At 40.9% G+C, this 20,387-nt stretch overlaps 1 long non-coding RNA gene across 1 annotated transcript in view; it reads right to left on the bottom strand.

Moving 5' to 3' along the window:
• Positions 1–1,142: 1,142 nt before the first annotated feature.
• Positions 1,143–20,387, bottom strand: part of LOC142047330 (uncharacterized) — a 35,168-nt gene continuing 15,923 nt past the window's right edge. Inside the window, exon 3 of the long non-coding RNA XR_012656566.1 lies at positions 1,143–1,241. This is a non-coding gene — a long non-coding RNA (uncharacterized LOC142047330). The remainder of the gene's footprint in view (positions 1,242–20,387) is intronic.

Genomic DNA, 20,387 nt, shown 5'->3' with positions numbered 1-20,387 from the left:
GGGGGGGGGTCCCCTCTGGTTTATATGAATTTGAGTACCCTGTAAAGCATATTCCATCCTGATTTTACAGAGATAATTTTTACCTTTTCTTTCTTTAATTAAAAGCTTTCTTTTTAAGAACCTGATTTCTCCTTGTTTTAAAACCCAAGGGGTTTGGGTCTTGGGTTCCCCAAGGGAGGTTTTGGGGGAACAGAAGTGTACCAGACATTACAGTCTGGCTGGTGGCAGCGTACCAGATTTAAGCTAGTAATTAAGCTTAAAAGTGTTCATGCAGGTCCCCACTTCTTGAATTCTAAAGTTCAAAGTGGGGAAAAAACCTTGACAAGGGGCTACATAGAGGTTGGCCACTGTTGCTGATATAAACCCCATGCTGATGAAAAGCCTGAATAAAGCAGAAGTTGATAAACTCAGAGTCTCCACACTGTTTGTTTAGGCCTAAACCCATATTGTTGGTTGAGGGATTATTACAGAACACAGGTGCCTGCAACCAACACTTCATTATGTGTAGTGGCTCTTCTGAATTGTATAGATCCAAGATACTTTCCAAACCACTCCTGTGGATTAAGAACACAGAAAAGTTTTACTGTTACAGTTTCTTATTATGTAAGGAAAAAGGGCACATCAAATTTAAATAAATAGATAATATTCTAGGTCATCTAAGCACTTATTAGTTCCCTATCATTGTAATATCTGAGTTGGTAGACAGTTTTGTTTAAAAATAGTTATTTTGTGATTGGGTGCAAGTATTTAGTTTACCTAGAAGTGTATTGAAAGAACACAGATGATAATAGCATTTCTTGGCGCACTCCTTAGAAATCTGATCATATAAACTGTGCCTATTGCCTTATCATACCGTACTCAACAGCATTGTGATTTCTGTACTAGAAGGCAGTGGAAAAAGTCTATACTAACAAGACAAAAAAAATTAATAAAGCGTGTTGTTAAGTAAAAGCAGTTATAGAACACATTTTGGGTACTCATCTAAAACAATTTAAAAAATAGTCTTTAACCTATTGCAACAACAATTCATATTGCTACATGCCAAGATGCATCCAGAATTTTACATCTAAAATTATTTGTGCTACTGATAGATGAACTAAAATTAAGTGAAAAAGTTTTGAATGTCTCTTACTCATCTGTCTCAATACAGGGAAGTTATTTGATTTCTTTTGCAACATCTAATTGTCCTTGATGGGTCAAGTCAAAAAGTTTGGATTATCCAAATTGACACAGGAAGAAGTCTGTTAATGACAAAATTATAGTCTTCTTTGGCATTTGCAAACTCAGATAAAGCAAAAGGGAACTGTAAACTACTGTCTAATCACTCCAGGCCAGATTCAGGCCTGGTGTAAATAGTTACCAGAGTTGCATCTTTTTACACCAGGTCTCAGTTCAACTTTTTATTCTGGTTAGACAGAGATTTTGCATTTCACTCATTATTTATAGTTGACATTTAGTGATCTAGGGTGCTATATGACACCCATCTTCTCAGAATGAGAGTGCCTCTACTCCACAAGGTCAGTACACATCCTAAAAACACAATTAAAAACTGTTTTTTGTTCTTGAGTACTGACATGTCTGCAGTCTAGTGCCCAGACAAATAACAAAGATTTCACTTTACTGCATCACAACACACATACAATCAAGCTACATCTCAGCATCAAACTAGCAAAGCACATTTTTTCTTATATAGTCTACCTTTTGTGGAAGTCTCACCTTCTATCTCCTCTATGCTGAAGGCTCTTCCAGTGGTTGGCTGTGTATCTCCGGAGCACAAGCAGATCTAACACAGCCAAGAATCAGATCCATCATGTCCTTTCCAAATCACTGGGAGTTTGGGATGCTCAGGGAATGCAAGATCAGACGAATAGACAAGGCAAATTGTCTTCCCCAAAGAGCGTGCAGTGTACAGAAGAAAATCACTGAGGAGGAAATGGGCTGCTACATTCACAGTAGTAATATTTAAAAGTCCAAGGGAGAATTAGAAACAGGATTGAGTTTTATTAAGAAATGTACTTCTGGCTCATGCTTTAAATTGCATGAGCAAGCAAAGAGGGATGAATATTAGTTCTTTTTGTTTCCATAAAGCTCCAAGCACCAAAGCTCCTCCATAGGATGCCAGTTACATGTATAGGATCATCAAAATAAGTCGTCATTGATTAATCATATACCAAGGAAAACACTCTTACTAGCCTCTGGTGAAGGTTTTAACATCATACAGATGAACACTTTCTATGGAAATAAGTGACTACCTTTTATACCGATCTTACAGGTTCTGGTTGTTCTTTGGATTTATCAAACAAATCAAAGAGGCATACAGACACACTCCTTCAGTTGTTGCTGCTCATTCTACCAATCAGGCAGAATATTCAGAACAAAAGGAACTTTCTGAAGAACAACAAAATGCTGATACCGGCTCCTGAAAAAAACAACCAACAATCAGAATATTGGGTACCATCAAGAGCTTATCATTGCTCCCTCTCCACTTCTACTGAATGAACTGGTAAAAGCCCAGACCCCCAAATAAAGATCTCAAGCGATTATAAACATCCCTTTTCTATCTAAATCCTTCACTAACAGTCTGCTGCTTAGTTACAAAGTAGGGTCGTCAAAATCAAGTAGTGAGTTACAAAGTAGTGAGTCAAAATCAAGGAGGTGAGTAGGGAGAAAGTGAAAGGGCAGCTCCAGCACATGTACTGAGCTTGTTATGGAGAAGGACAAGGACCACTTTCTGTTAAACATGGTGATCCCCTCAAAATTTTGGCTGCCTGATGGTTAGCTAGCAGATGCCAAGTTAAACACCTGTATGCCAGACAAAAACAGTCCATCAGCACAGCACGACTCACGCTAGTGAGCTGGGATCTTTTAGAAAATTCACAGTTCAGATGTAAGAAGTTTTTTCTACTCATTGCTCTCCTTTATCTCCTCCCTCTCTTTTCAACCCACTCCCACTAACTATATCAATACTAGTGGGGCCTTACTGCCATCAATATTTAGACATCTGCACAGTTGTCATTGGCTAGATGTTGTCACAGAGCTCTAAAAAGTTACGAGCAATGTACCCATATGAGCAAGCTTTGTCTACCATCCACCAGCACACAAATGAGCTGTTGTTCAAACTTTTACTAATGGGGTTAGAAACGCAGGACAAGATTAGCCTTCCAGGGCTACAATCATTTATGCAGGAAATGTAGGGCTTAAGGACAGAGATCTTAGTAACACGGATACCAACAGAGACCACTTTTGGCTGTGTCCAGCAGTCAGTCAACCAACAGCCTTAGTCCGTTCACAAAATGAAAATAAAACCTATTTAACAGCCTACAATACTCTGCATATATTTCAGAAGGGATTGGACAGGTACTGTATTCAGGAAGAGCGAGCAAGGGGGGAAGGAATACTGAAGTTGCCTTTCATACTCCTTACAGACACTCAATAGTCCCTCACACAGCTCTTATTGACACTATTGGAAGTTATGTGCACATATGTGCAGACCTCTCTCTAGGCAGAGATTTTCAGTTCAGCCTTATGAATAATCCATTTTTGTTTCAGCAAAGGAAAGAAAAGTGTGTGATATGTTCTATCACTAACATAAGAAATAGTAGTCCCAGAGAATCAGAGTCCCATAGAAGTGAACCTTATGAAGAGCATTCCAGTGACAGAGGACTGAAATTGGCATAATATCATTTGTAGACTGGTTCCCCATATACAATCAGATATTTTTCCCCTGTTGTCAAAGGACCTGTCTTTTCCACCACGAATAGGTGAATTTCCCATCTCTCTTAGGAAGGCTCTCACCTCTCTGTCTGTCTGGGTGGATGTGGGGATTGTAAGAGACCATTCGTAATAGTACCCGGCATTATCAGCTACCATGCTTTCTTTTAACGGGGTATATCATAGTTAGACAGACTTGACCACAGTTCTAGTCTGACTAACAATGGCCATGTAGTCATCTTCCAAGGATGTTCCTAAGAATGTTGCAAAGAAATGTCTTCCCATAATGAACTCTTTGCCTGTCTATTTTCAAACTGGTAAATCTTAACTAAAGCTACATAGGATGTGTCTGACCAGAGAAGCTAATACAAACCAGCAGGACACTTTCTGCACTGTGTACATTCTCTCTCTATGATGTCATTTTATTGTTGGCTAGGGGGAAATACTTTTATATGATTTACTTTTCTAAAAACATATAAAATATACAGTCAAAGTAGAGAAACTATTTGAAAGTTGTTAGTTTCAGTATATTTCAGCACCATTCATGGTACAAAATAATTTGGATGAGGTGGGTTAGATTTTATGCAACTCTGATTAGAATTTAAGTTCTTTTCCAGCGAGGAAACATTTGCAGTAAAGTTTATGGCTATCCATAAACTGTAATACAAATGTGGAACTTTATCTTTTACTTTTAAATAGAGTAGTGCCAAAAATATTTGGAAGTGCATACAATGTATTACTTAAATCCACAGTCTCTTTCAAAGTACGTCTATATTACTTAGTTTCAGTGTAAGTCTAGAGAGTAAAGATCATGTTTTTCTTTAGCAGGAGCATAGTCTAGAACAATAAGCATGGTAGTGGAAGCCAGGAACTTCTCAGTTGTATTCCCCCCTTCTGCTACTTTTAATGCAAATCATTTAACCTGCCTGTCTCAGTTTCCCCAATTGTACCAAGGGGATGCAGATACTTATTTGCTTGCCAAAGAAATACCGGTAAATTGTTTGTACACTGCTTTGAAAATGTAAAGTGCTATTTGATTATTTCTGCCAAGCATAAAAGTCAAAGAGGGTATCATGATATTAACAATAACTAGCATTTGTAATTTATGTAATGCCATAATTGTGAATGGAGTTTTCAAACAAGTGAGAAGACAGATCCCTGCCACAAAGTTCTTACAGTCTCAGGGGGCAATCCTGAAAATGATTACTCACAAACTGGTCCTTATCCTATTGTGTTTGCTTAGGTTTCATACTGCACGCGTCACCCTCAGATTTCAGTGCCTGTGCAAATATGACTGTACCAATATAATATATTTGTATTACGATAGTAATAGGAGTGCCTTGAGGCTCTAATAAGGGAGGAGACCCCACTTTGTGCTAGGCACCTGTGATAAATAAAGTGGGGGGACAGCTCCCTTTGATGGACACCCAGCCAGCCAGTTAGCTGTAAAATCCGTCCTGGTAGCTGTTCTTTACTTGCTTTACCTGTAAAAGGTTAAAAAGTCCCCCAGGTAAAGAAAAAAAGTGGGCACCTGACCAAAAGAGCCAATGGGAAGGTAGAATTTTTTAAAACTGATAATCAAACAACATGCACAAACCTTTTAGGACACCAAAAATCCAATCCTGTTTCCTTTTTCAGCTCTTCCCTGGGGGCAAGGGAGGGTAAAAGGGCTTGAGGGCACCCCCCAGGAAGGAATTCCCAAGTGCTCCTTCCTTGGTTCAAAAGGGGGTTTTGTTGCATTTGGGTGGTGGCAGGGTTTACCAAGCCAAGGTCAGAGAAAAGCTGTAACCTTGGGAGTTTAATACAAGCCTGGAGTGGCCAATATTAATTTTTTAAATCCTTGTGGGCCCCACTTCTGCACTCAGAGTGACAGAGTTGGGATTCAACCTTGACACTGGCTCTTTTAATCAGGTGCCCACTTTTTTTCTTTACCTGGGGGACTTTTTAACCCTTCACAGGTAAAGCAAGTAAAGAACAGCTACCAGGAGGGATTTTACAGCTAACTGGCTGGCTGGGTGTCCATCAAAGGGAGCTGTCCCCTCACTTTCTTTATTACAACGCCATACAGCTATGAAGTACAAAGCCAGTCCCTGCCCTAAGGAGCTTAAAATGTTGGTTTATGACCAGACAGAGCAGGTGGACAAAGCAAATGGGGTGGGGACAGGAGGACGAGGTGTCAGCAAAATGCTTACTGTACAGTAAAGCAGTAGTTACAGTGCATTTATGATCAGATGTCAGGTTTCCTAGGCATCATGGAAGAAGCAAGGTTTAAAGAGGGTTGGGAGTGAAGATAACATATTAACTTTATGGATTTTTGGGTGAGGGGATTACTTTATGCATAAAGGTATGATAAGGGAAAAGGCAATGAAAGGAGAAGCTGATTGGTGGATGGTAAAAGCTGGGAAGGTTGATGGAGCAAAGGTGGCAGTCTAGTTCTGGATAGATTAATAGTCCCATCTACCCTAATGGCTCTAAGTCATGAACAGCCATAAAGGTAGAAGGAAGGAAGGTTGTATTTGATGCAGTGGAGAGTGGGTAGCTGGTGAAGTAATGGAAAGACTGGTTGAAGCAGTCAGAGCGATGAGCCAGGAAGAGGATCTTACCAGAAGCATTTTGCACAATCAAGGCTGAAGGGGAAGAGGTTAGAATAGTCATGTAGAGATTTTGCCTCAGTGGAATTACTCATGTAGCAAGAACTTGCACAAGCAAGGTTTGCTGAATAGGGCCCCAAACAGACAAATACAGATAGACAAGACAGGGGACTGAGATTGGTATTTATGGAGGATTTTTGTTTTCTCAGCCGCATCTGACATTTTCTCTTTTTCCTTATTCCCATTTTGTTTTCATTTTTAACCTTCATCTATTTTCTTTAAATATCCCTGTTGCAATAATTAAAAGAAATATGTCTATTTATGTTTTATAGAAAAATTAAACTTTTTCCTAACAGTACAGTATTTTAGTACTTGGTTAATTAGGGGTGTAATTAAGTTTGAATGGCAGAAGGTTCAGGAGCTCAGGTGTTCTCAAGAAATTTCTGTCATCTTGGGTTCCGTCCGAACCAGACATAGAAAACAAGTCCTTTCCAATTCTGGATCTAATTTACACCCCAAACTGTAGAGCTGAGCTCAGAGCTAGAGATTTGGAGCCACTCTCTCCCATCCACCATTCATATATGGGGTGGTTTCAGACTGAAGGATCCAAGTGAGGTCCGAGTTTTTAACTGAATCTGAAACCTACTTGGCAATATCAATCGAGAGGTTAGGAATCAAATGATGTATTTGTATCCAGTTCACCCCACTTTGTTCATCTTTCCTCAGATAATTCAGTTGTTAATCTAACCCAGGCAGTAAAATTGTTCCATTTCCCTTAATTATTTTATTCTCTTCAACTACAATTCGTTGGTTGGTGTTTGTTTTTGCAACCATAGTGATGAAATGCATTTGTTGGCCACAGTCACAATAATTCTGAACAGCTATCTACTGGTATCATTGTTTTATTTCAGTGAATCCAGACATTTGCTTGATTTACACCTTAAAAGTAGGAATTTGGAGGCTATATTCCTAAAATAACTCTTGGATTGTTTTTCTAACATCAGACCAGAAGTTTTTCATTCTGGGACATTTACACAAGAACTAAAGATGGCTCCCCACATTAGTTCCTCCAGCACTTTGCTGTGAGTTTTGGATCTAGACTGTCTTGTGAAATATTCTTTCATAATTGTCTTGTTATTCTCTCCCTGAGGAAAAATTTGATACTATTTAAATCTGCTATTTGCACATTCAACTGCTCTGAATGAAAGACTGACCATTTTAATCTTAACAGAGCAAACTTTTCTAAAATTTGATAGGGATCACATGCTTTACACACACACGCACATGCACACACACACAGCTCTGCTACTAGTTCCTTTGATGTCAGATAAACTCCAAGCTGTGATGTAACAATCTGATGACAAAACCAAAATGAGTTTGAAAGACGTAACTATCAAACACTTACAGAAAAACAGAACTCACAGTCCTGTACTTGCACTGATAAGAAATGTCTATTAAATTTGGATTGTTGACTCAACTGTCCATTCCTCCCTTGTATTTGACTTCTACTTTTTACAGCTTCATATTGCTCTCTGCTTCTCAAAGCCTTGTTCCTTGCTAGGGACTGATCCTATGTGAGCAGTCTTCCTCAACCACGCAGTCCTGACTCACACAGTCTTACCCTTAAATTTGTTCGATATCGCTCAGAATGTTTTGGGTTATTGATACATATTGTGCTTTCCATTTTAATAGGACATATCTCAGAACCTTGGCCCACTACCGCCACACAAAGAGACTAGAAATGTGGTGTAAACAAGCAGTTAATGAGCGTCCTGGTGAGTGGTATAGAACTGGCTATGCTCTTCCCGCTGTAGGTCGTGTGGCTGCACCACAGCGCTCTGACAATCCCCAGTAAACGGACTGGCCCTGGGGGAGGCCAGAGGCAGCTGGCAGAGTTTAAATTAGCCCCGCTCAAGTTGTAAATTATACCACAGCCTGAGCCAGTGTGGAAGTAAGCCCAGGTTCATACTGCTGCAAAGAGCTTTTTGCAAATCTCCCATTCTCCCACCCTTGTCACCTGCTCTAAGCATTTATTGAAGCAGGATTCAAGGCTTAGTTTGAAGTCAGATCACAAAGGAGATGAGCTGTCAGAACTAAATTACGGCATGATCCCGCTCTCAGAAACTGAAAACACCAGAACACTCGCCTTTTGTCACTGGGACTCAGTTTGAGTCCAATGTGGGAATACAAATGATTTCTGGATGTTTCAGCCTGTCCCCTGATTGATGGATTTCCAACTCATTTGCCTTCCAGAACAGCATCATGAAGAACGGATTGTCATAACAACTGGAAGGAACCCTTTGTGTGGGATAGAGCTTAACAATACGGCATTGTAGAGCAATTTGTTCCCCTTTCATTAATTAAAATGTACAGGTTATTAAATATTAGTCACTGACTTTCATCATTTACAGGCCTGTTTCACTTCAGTTAGAAGGGATGGCATGGTAATTGCTAATTTATGCAAGAGTTGGGATTGCTGTAAGAACAGGCCACGTCCTTCAGGATGGGTGTTGCTAGTGAGTATTATTGTTCAAAAATAAAAATAGTTTCTAAACAAAATGATGTAGGAGGATAAGGATTCAGTTCAAGTTGGGCAGTGGCCAGCTTGGGTTTATGGAGTAATTGCTAATTGTGAAAAGCTCTGCCCAATGGTCTGTTTACCAGGGATGTTTTGCCCATTTTAACTGAGGTGGGGCTCACTTCCTTAACAGACACAGAACAGAGCTGCAGTCTGCTCTGTATCCTGCCTCAACAGAGCATGCTCAGATCTTGAGGCATTCACAAAAAGTAAAAGTAAAACCCCTGCTTCTCTGTTGCATAGCAGGCGTAGATTAAAGAATCAGAATGCCATTCACGTTCAGTGGTTACCTACTCTTACATGCATGTTTTAGAAACATTCTTCGTCAAGGATAATTCACCATAGTTAATTAATTATATAGTTAATCCTTTCTGTTGTACACATTTATATATGCAGCATTCTGTGTATTGTATTTTGATCATTAATGTGGGTGAACACTGACAGTAATTGCGTAAATTGTCTCAGCCTTTATTTGATCATTCCTGTTCACAATTAACAGCTAAATAATGTATGTGGTACATTAATATTAGCAAAACGCAGTCCTGACTACAGTCAGATGAATAACAAATTATTATTTCAGACAAAAATCACAATTCAATGTAATAGCATAAAATAAAATCACTGATAACATAAAATCACTATTCTTATTTAGATACGTATAATGGTGCCCCTCAAATAGATCCCTTGGCGGTTTGTCCACTGTAAAACCAATCAGCTGAAAGGGAATAGAACATAAAAGCACGTACTGGCTTGTTAATAAGTCTTCCCTCCTCCCTTATAAAATTAACCCAAAGTTTTATTCAGTATCTTAAGTTCATCAAAATGTGGGCTCTGAAGATCATCACAGAAAGATTCAGTCCTGGGACCAATAGCAAGAATAGCACAGCAGATGTGAAAACCTGTGGCAGAAATATTTGTAAGGATGGTCAGTGAGCTGCACTGCCTATACTAATAGGAGCGGAGGGTCACATCTCATTAGAGCAGTAATTCTTTGCCTGACGTGAAATATTCTTATAACTCCACATTCAAGAAGGGCACTCTGAACTAGGGCTACCATTGCACCCCATTATGGCTGCAGGTATTGCAGAAGTTGGAGATCAGTTTATGATGCTATGTATCATAAGTGCTCCCATACCTAACAACAGTGGAATGAGTTAAGGCTGCAGTGGCAGCCCTAACTATGAATGTTTTTGCCTTTGCCAATGTAGATCTAAAACAGTCGTCCCCAAACTGTGGGGCACACCTCCCTAGGGGGGCATGAAGGAACACCCGGGTGGGCCGAGCCAGTCCCCATGAGGGGGCGGGAAGGTAGCAGCACCCAGCCCCACTCTGCCCCCAGCTCCACTCCAGGCCAGCCCCTGGCAGCAGTTGCAGCCCCAGCTTAGCCCCCCAGTCTGGCAGCATCCCTGCCATGGCTCAACTGCCAGCTTCCACTCTCAGCTCCCCGTCCTGGCTCTGCTCCTGGCCCCAGCTCCACTCCTGGCTTGGGGGAGGAGCGGGGTGCAGATACATTATATTACTGGGGGGGATGAGAGGAAAAGTTTGGGGACCACTGATCTAAAATGTGGCAATGGCTTTTGGTCATGTTTGCATTTGATCTTCAGTGACTTAATGGGAATATGATCTAACCTCCCACACTTTTCAAAAATTAAACATTAAAGGAATCATTTTCCCACTTTCTAACACAACATAGTGCTTGAGATGCCAATGGCGCTTCATATTAAGTGACTCTTTATACTGAACGCTGAGCACACCAGTCACATCGTTCCCTTCTACAGAAAAATGCTCCAAAAGGAAAAAGTTTCAACAAAATAGCAGCATGTTCAATGCAGCAGCAACTATGACACATTTTTTCACTCAGGAAGAGAATGAAAGGTGGCATGGAAGGGGAAGGAGTCATGGCCTTGTAATAGTTCAGAATCCCAAGATCCGTGAAGGACTCTGCAAACCTATCCCTCTGCATGTTGTCCTGGGCCCCCTTATTCCACTCATCTGCTTTAAGATTCCTGCTGTGGTTATGTCCAACAATGAGGCAGTGGGGGACAGGAAAGGGAGCTGAGGTGCAAAAGTTAATGCTGCTTAAAGCAGCATTATATTTCCCTGGATTTACAGGCACTACACTCTGCATCAGTTCTCCCATGGGGTGTGGAGTGGGAGGGAGGTGCAGGATAATGTTGAGATGAATGGGACATGCCAGCAGTGTTAAATTTAAATGAAGCGAGAAAAAAAAGACTTCTGGAAAAAGGAGTTTTGCCGATTTGAAGACTCTTTTGTCGATGTTCACGGTCTTCAACACACCCCCAGCTAGTGCTCTTTACTTTATTAGAAGGTTGCACATGTAGGGTGAGTCTACACTGCAGCTGGGAGTGTCTCCTCCAGCCCAAGCAGACAGACTCATGCTAGCTCTACTTGAATTAGTGTGTTAAAAATAGCAGTGTGGACATTGTGACCTGGGCAGTAGTTTGGGCTAGCCACTTGAGCTCACATCCAGGGGGTCAGACATGGGCAGCAAGCCAAATCAGTCTTGCATGCTGCAACATCTGCATCTACCTGGGCTGTGAAGGATGCTCCCAGCAGCAATGTAGACATACTCTTAGTTGCTACTGTAGACCAAACTCATTGCACACGTGAAGGCCTCCTGCCGTTCCCCCTACAATCTCCTGGTGTGCCACCTCCCAGTTTTCTCTATTTCAGAGAGTCCCTACACCCCTACATCTTTGGGGTTCTGTTTCCCCCTCCCCCCCCCCCGCCACCAATTTCTCCTGCCACATGCCAGGAACCAGATGCCCAAAACATTCCATAAGACTTGCCGCACTGGACAGACCATTGGTTCATCTAGTCCAGTATCCTGGCACTGGCCACTGTCAAAAACAGATGTTTCTGGCAGTTGGAGGCTTAGGGATACCCAGAGCATGTGGTTAAATCCCTGACCATCTTGGCTAATAGCCACAGATGGACCTCTTCTCCATGAATTCGTCTAATTCTTTTTTGAAGCCATTTATAATTTTGGCCTTCACAACATCCCATGACAAAAAAGTTCCATAGTTGACTGTGTGTTGTGTGAAGAAATACTTGCTATTGTTTGTTTTAAACCAGCTGCCTATTAATTTGAACGGGTGACCCCTGGTTATTGTGTTACATGAAGGGGCAAATAAGATTTCCCTATTCACTTTCTCCATGACATTCCTGATTTATAGATCTCTACCATATTCCCTCCTAGTCATTTCTTTTCTAAGGTGACCAGGTCCAGTCTTTTCCCCCTCTCTCCTCATATTGAAGCTGTTCCATATGCCTAATCATTTTTGTCGTCTTTCTCTGTACTTTTTCCAATTCTTTTTTTTAGATGAAATCCATGATGTTTTGGAACTGATTAGATGAAGCATTCAAAAGCCATCATGTTACATACAGATATATAGAAATGTCATCAAGTACGGCCTTGGTTGCTTGGCCAACTATCCAAAAAATAATGTTTGTAATGTACCTTAAACTATGTAAACAAGGAGCCTATTTGTTGTCCTAAAGCTCCACAAAACTGCCTTCTGTTCTTTTCTCTCTCTTCCTTTGACAGCTACATTTTTTCCTCCATTATTGGAGGCTGTCCTATTTTCTTCTTGAGATTCCACCACCCCAAACAAAACCCTCCCAAATCAAAACCCACTGGCTTGGGGCCTACTGGATTTAAACAGAAATGATTCACTTAGGCTAATATTCTCAGAACTCTGTAAAAATGGGAGAACAACTATTTAGTATTGCAGATTGAAAAAGGGCACACAGCAGTTAGAGTTAACTGGATCTGACATTCTCAACACCTGAGCTGCTGCCTCCACTGCTATCCAAGAGGAGGAGATAGGTAAAAAATGAAGGAACTGAACCATCAGACAGAAAACAAATTAACCTATTTCTTTCCTGTTTTCTTCTCATTATTTTTTGTTTGTCTTTACCCAAGAATTCTTGGTTGTAAATGGTTTGAATAAAGGGGGGTTCTCTAATTAAACTATCAAAAGATCATGCTTTGGGGTTTCAGTCTCCATACTGAGAACAAGAACAGAGTATTTTAACCTCAAAATAGCCTTATTTAGTAAAATATGGCCAAATTAACACAAAACACTCTATAGTGCCTGTTTCCTGGCTCTAACTCCTTCCATTCAGCCACATACACCCCCAAAACACACGAAGTCCCACCTACACAGAGATAGCTATAGAGGAGCTACTGTCAGCTCAGGAGCAGTGGGAATTTATTAATAATCATATTCAAGATGTGCTAGGTGCTGTACAGACATACTGGAGAATAAAGTCTCCATCCTAAACATCATCATGGTGTGTAGCCTCCAATCACCTCCTTCCGTTCTCCAGTCTATTTTGGCCATAAATTTGTGTGTTTGTTCCTCTTCATATCACACACAGGACATTCAACACATAGTAGTCTTCGTGCATAGGGACAGGAGCCATTTGGGGGTATGATTTCTGCATATATTAAGTAGTGCACAATGTGTATATGGGCTGTGATGGAATGACAGATTCCCAATAGACACTGTGCATTAAAACGCACTGTGGCAAGGACAGTACTGCCTTGTATACGTGAACAAATCTGCTTTTACATTGTTGTTAGTTTTTTTAAATACAGAGAGGTCCATTAGGAACATCCTGCAAGATCAGCAAAGAGTCCTGTGCCATCTTATAGACTAACAGTTGTATTGGAGCATGAGCTTTCATGGGTGAATACCCACTTCGTCTGATGCATACCCACTTAGTCATTGACATGCATCCGACAAAGTGGATATTCACCCATGAAAGCTCATGCTCCAATACGTCTGTTAGTCTACAAGGTGCCACAAGACTCTTTGCTGCTTTTACGGATCCAGACTAATACGGCTACCCCTCTGATACTTGACATCCTGCAAGATATTATTTTAAAATAAATCTATTTTTAGTTAAAGGAACGCAAAAAAGACAAAAACAAAAAAATCTGTGAAGCCAATAAATATGGAAATAGAAATAAAATTACCCATAAAACAGAGAATGGAAGGAGCAAATTCTGCTTTCACGTACAACCATATGTAACAGGGGCACTCACCTCAAGCATTTTTGCAGCTGAATGCAGTACTGCAGTCCTTTCCCTGCTCCTGCCACCCACTGTAGGTTGTCAGCTAATCTTGGTGGGGTCTTCAGTGATTTGACCCTCGGCCCAAGTCACAAAGTCCAAATTAACCCCTTCTGGGATAATACAAGCCCAACAAAACTGTCTATCTGTCCTCACCAGGGTCTTCAGCCCCAGCTTTGGGCTCTTTAAATGCAGCCTTTTGCTCAGATGTTCAAATGAGTCTGGTCCCCTTTTCAGGGTTTACATCACTTCACCAGTGGCTAGCGGGGGAAGTCAGCCCGCCCACTCACTCCTCTGGGTTCCAAACCAGGGATCCTATAAACAGAAGCCACGTAGTGCTCACTTCAGTTTGTTGCTGCTTCTTACCTGGGCCTTTTCCCATCTGGCCCCTTCATCTTCACCCCTTACCTCAAGGTTAAAGTTCTCAGGTCCTCTCTCTCCCAGCTTATGCAGATGCAACCAGAACCAAACTCAAGTCTCTTTGACCAAAGAGTAGCATTGCACTGCACTGTGCCCCATCCCACGGTCCCAGCCAGGAACTGACCTGCTAAGGCCCTGCAGTTCTTTTCACCTAGGCCCTGGGAGCCCTCTAGAGGCAGGCCTGGAGGACCGACCGTTGCTACTCTTTTTCTGGGGCAGAGTGTAGCAAGACTGTGGGGCCTCCTGCAGGGAGCAGCAAAGACCAGGTGCACCCCATCACACCATGAAAATACAGAATAAGTCAACCTAAGTTACTAAAAGAGCTTTACTATACAATGAAACCTTTGTTATAACCTTAACTTCTCTAATACCACTTTTGGTGCCCATGAATTATTCAGAATAACCACAGTGCACTATCGTAGTACACAAGAATAACTACCATGTTCCTAAAGTTTATAACATATGAAGTTACATTCCATAATTACACTAAATAAAATTAATACTCTTACGTCAAAGTATTAATGAAGGCCAGTGATGTAACACTATTTTGCTTAATTCAGACTTCACTGGCCACTGGAATAAAAGGATTAAGTATTATAAATCTTGGTGGTACTCAACATTAACAAGCAATTTATAATAATTTATTCCACATGTCTGATACCAGTGAAAAAAGCTGCAGAACACAAAGCTAGCTGATGTCTCCAGGAAGTGAACTGCTCACTCTGTTCTAATATTAGAAGCAGACTACAGCAATGCAGTAAGTATCATTCCTTCCATATCCCCAAATGTTTTGAGCCTTTTTCCACACAAGTACAAAAGAAACGTGAGTTACTGTCAGTGATTGGGTTAAAATGTCTATCATTTTATGGACATATGGACATACTTAGGACATGCTTTAAAGATGCCACCAATATGACTTCCACGACAAGTGATAATATGGACAGCACCTGGAAAGAGAAAAAGAGGGCAACTAGAAAAGCATGATGTAAAATAATAGAGAAAGAAGCCAAATCCATCAACAAGACAGTCAGAACCCAGAACAGATCAGCACAAGACCAATATAAATGGTGCAATCTGATGAATGTCCTGTGCACCTGAGAGCATGGAAGATAGAAAAAAAAAAGATAGTGCAAACAATTATTTCTTTTTAAATATTGATGTTTAATTAAGCCATGCAAAGTACGGGTCTGATCTGACCTGCCGGAAGCAGTGTGGGCCGAGGGACGTGCTAGCCACCACTTCCCGCAGCCCCCATTGGCCTGGAGCGGTGAACCGCGGCCAGTGGGAGCTGCAATCAGCCAAACCTGCAGACGCTTCAGGTAAACAAACCGGCCCGGCCCACCAGGGGCTTTCCCGTGCCAAAGGTTGCCAATTCCTGGTCAACAGTCTTGCTGCATTACACACTGACTTGATAGTATACATAAATTGTAACACTATGCCAGTGTTTCCGCAACTTGGGACGCCACTTGTGCAGGGAAAGCCCCTGGCGGGCTGGGCTGGTTTGTTTACCTGCTGTGTTTGCAGGTCCAACCGATTACGGTTCTCACTGGCTGTGGTTCGCTGCTCCAAGCCAATGGGAGCTGCTGGAAGCAGCAGCCAGTATGTCCCTCGGCCCACGCCACTTCCAGCAGCTCCCATTGGCCTGGAGCAGTGAACCACGGCCAGTGAGAACCACGATCGGCCAGACCTGTGGATGTGGCAGGTAAACAACCCGTCCTAGCCCGCCAGGGGCTTTCCCTACACAAGCAGCCCCCCAAGTTTGGGAAACACTGCACTATGGTATGAACTTTACCAGGTGATTTTTTCCTCCATGTGTAAACATACCTGGGAGGTGGGGAATGGACTGTTTGAAAACTTTCATGTTTGCTTAGCTGGTTGTGCAACAAAATACAGCCAAGGGTATATTATGTCTTTTAAAGCTGAGAAAGAAGAAGGGAAAAAGCAACAGAGATCAGACTGACATCTATTTTTAGAAATATGTGAATCCATCTTTATTCTTTCCTTGGTAATATTTAAAAAAAGAGAAGCCCTCTCTCCCTCCCCCACTTGCAGTTGTCTCATTCTCTTCACTTGTTCTCTACCTTCCTGTCTATATCCCTTCTCTCAAGGCTGCAAGTCCAGCTAATGATGACAGGATTAAAAGATGGTTGTTGAATTTCCATCTAATGCCATGTCCCTAGTGACCATATGCCCAGCATGACTCACTAACACTGAGGTCTATCTTGTTGAATTGTTTCATCATCGAACCTTATATCAACCGCTAGAGGGCAACAGTCAGTTTTTTAGCCATGTATATACAATACCAGGCTCCAACAGGTGTCCCAGCACAAAACTCAATACTGGCTTCAAAAACGGATTACTAATTCATGTCAAATATTTGCTGCTAGGATAATTTCCCAGAAATTAGACTGTTGGGATGGAACAGTTGGCTGGCCAACATAAAGGAAGATACAAGTTATATATCTGTTCAAGCACTAAGCACAGTGCCATTATGGAACAGTCTTAAAACCACAACGCAAATGCTGAAAATATAAACCAACACTAAACCATGCAATGATGTAACAAAACATAAACATAAAAGGTCCAAAGGTCCAAGTTAAAGTGTAGTTTTCCTATTAGAAATATGATTTTTTTTAACAAATATGAAACATTATGAAAATGGGAAGATGACAAATGCAGAAAAAGCTTAGCTAGTCATGGAGATTTTTGGTTGTTAATAGTAATGCTCACTACCATAAGGCTTTTCTGCAAGACCTCAGTTTCCAAACAGGGCATCTAAGTAGGACTCTGTCCTGCATCTGGATCAGCAGATAAGCACACAAATGGCTGTTTCATGCATACCTAAGGGTCATTTTGAGCAGGCTTTTTGGAACAACCCCATTAAGGGGCCGGCATTTAGACATCCCCTCTTTTCTGTGTTGTCTTCTACTATCAGGAGGCCGTTTCCTCAGCATGCTACCAGCAAAAAGGGTTAAGTCATTTAGTAACTTTTGCAATGGCAGACGAGAGGAGGTGTCAATGAAAAATCACATAGAACCTGAAAAGCGGGCTTGTGATCTGCAGGTTTGAGGGAAAATTGGGAGGGAATTGTAATGAGAGGTCAGACAGAGATTTTATATTAAAAGACAAGGACATCCTAGACATTTTTAATTAACAGAGTAGTGAAGTTCAGTGTTATTGATCGCCACTTGTAGGGATAATTTGGGACGATGGATTAAAAATTATTTTTCAGTAAGAGAGTTCCTTTTCATGCCAATGTGTTTGCCCTCATTTACACTGATCACTGGGTTTTCTGGGGTGCAAAGACTAGATTGGAAGTAATTTATTTTCTGTTCTTAGAAGCCAGAAAGAATGACATTCCTTGCTGACTGCCAATACGTACAGGTAAAGAGCCAATTGTAACCTGGCTGACCTGCCTTAGTATAATTCATTCGGTCTAGTGAAACTGACATTTTGCTGCAACACATACATCTGCTTTGAAAAGTCCCATGTTTGTACTCTGCATGTACTGATCATTGGCCATAAAACAAAGATTGCCTTAATGATCACGTAAATGCAAATGGCATACAAATGAATTCTAATAATAGGATTCTATTGTATGCCACTTACGTTGTAAAAATAGTCTACTTTTTTTCAACATTAGTGGACAGATTCTCAGTCAGTGTCAATCATCACAGTTGCATTGACTTCAGTGGAGCTCTGATGATTTACATCAGGTGAAGAGATGCCCCCAGATGTTTTCAGTATTATTTAGGTCATACATACGGGCTCCTATAAATATTAATTTCCCTCACATTCAGAAACTTTATCTGAAAATTGCTTTTCTCCAGCATTGCGCATCATTTCCAGTTATAAGTTTGTGCCTTTGGTGTTAATTTGTAAGCACTAATTTGTGATGCTTCATTTTATGGTTTAGAATCACAACATGATGATCATTTTAGCAATTGGCAGATAATATGGAACTAATATTCTCCCTGAACTCTAAAGCACACTAAAGGAATTACACGTGCACAAACACAAAGTTGTGTCATGGGAAAGATGATCTTGAACAAGTTTCAGGAAAAAAGTGTGTGCTATTCTAAACATAGTTTTAAAAATAGCTTCTGCACAGAGTGATTGATTCCTGCATTAGTGAAATTTTGCTCTCTTCTTCCTATTTAAAAGAATAACCTTTGCACCATAAAACAGGGAGGAGAGGCAGAATGATGAGAATGGCAATGAGTGATGAATATGGGAATCTTGGAGTATGAGTGTTCCATTGTGTCTTTGTGATGTTTATCTTTCCAAACTGTGAACTTTCAACATACTTGAGTCCAGTGATTTTGGGTAGGTCGGGTGTGTCCCTTCCCGACTTTATGACTGGGTGGGAGACTCCTCTTACAGGGGACTTCCTGCTAAAGAGGAAATTCATAGCCAAAATGAGTTTGCAAAGACAGATGTAGCTGTTGCTCTTCTATCAGGAGACAACAAAACTGACTTTTGGTAATTAACTGAAGGAGGATTCAAAAATAGGATTGACTAATTGTCTGTTTGTGAACACAACTGTTTTCAAATATCCATTTGTTCAAATACTACATACATACTAGACAGACATAGCTGTGGGTGCTCCGCACCTTTGAAAAATCAAACCAGTTATTTATGTACCCAACATTAGGCACGCAGGGTAAAATCCTGGTCTCAATGACAGTCCCCTGTAATATTTTGTCAATGGCAAAACTCTGATTGACTTCAATGGGGGCCAGGAGTTTCAAGCCCAATCTTGAAAACTGTGGGCTTGCTGCTTGCCCATAAAGGAGCATCATAAAGAAGAGGTTCAAGGTCAATGTTTAAATCCAAAAACTGCCCACACCATCATATTAGAAGGAGAATAGTTATGCCCCCTGAATCAACTCCTGTCTCTTCTTTCCTACCCTCCCCCACTTCCAATGCTTACCTCACTGATACATCTTAGTGTGGCACTACAATGAATATAAAAACATGGATCATAGAATTCCTATTTTGTTTTCTTCAAGCACAAAAGCCATGACAATACTCTGTTCCCTGGTTAAACTGTGCAAAGGTCCATCTTATAACAAAGAGACAATGTCAAAATTAAAAATACAAAAAACAGATCGACCCAGAAGCTCCTCATTTTACAACTACAATGATCTCAAAAAATAATCTTTTCAGTAGCTAAAAATAGTGCTTCGAAAGGACACTCATATTACTGCCTGATCCAATATAAATAAATCAGTGGATGTGCATCATCTGCTTTCATAGCATGTGTGTACCCTGGGTTTGTTTATATTGGATCATACAGTAAATTGAGTGTTTGGATTTTCTCAGTCTAAGCTATAGTCCAAAATAATAATAAAAAGAATTAAAAAACCTAACTTGCTGTGCAGCTTGAGGTAAACAATCCTGCACATTCATGATGTGATCAGAGATGGAGGATAAACAGAGGTTTCTTTAAATTGGGCTGCTCAGTGTCTGGAGTTTAATGTTTCTGAGTGAAGTAAGTGCTGGTGAAAGATATTGGTAATATAGCATTAGGGCCCAAGTTCTCCTTTAACACATGCAGCAGGACAGTGGTAGTGTACACTTCTCCCAGCACCTTTGTGTCTCAGCTAATGCTCGCCCCTCTACTGAGACCGCTTAGTAAGAGTGCTAACTTTGATGATGTTTGTTGCGATGAAGAAAATCTGTCCTATAGGAGCTGGACAGTGCCCACCAACTCATTTTACAAAAGCCAAAAAACAACATCAGATATTCATGTATTTTGTCTATTGACATGGCCCAAATCTGAACCAGTGACAGAGCCATGAAAACTCTGTAAAAATATCACAGAGAACTTAACGACACACAAGATTGATATTTGGAGCACGTAGTCCATTGTCAATCCTGTAAATCAGGCAGTTTTCAGCACTATCAGATGATATGGCTGACTAGTGCAACTTGCCTTCCCAATCATCGCCCTTATATCTGCTCTGGCCTGACAGTCTAGAAT

The sequence above is a fragment of the Chelonoidis abingdonii genome, chromosome 9 (assembly GCF_003597395.2).
Source record: "Chelonoidis abingdonii isolate Lonesome George chromosome 9, CheloAbing_2.0, whole genome shotgun sequence".
NCBI classification, from domain to species: Eukaryota; Metazoa; Chordata; order Testudines; family Testudinidae; genus Chelonoidis; species Chelonoidis abingdonii.
Note: the sequence above shows the minus strand (reverse complement) of the source record. Positions and strands in the feature narration are given on the sequence as shown.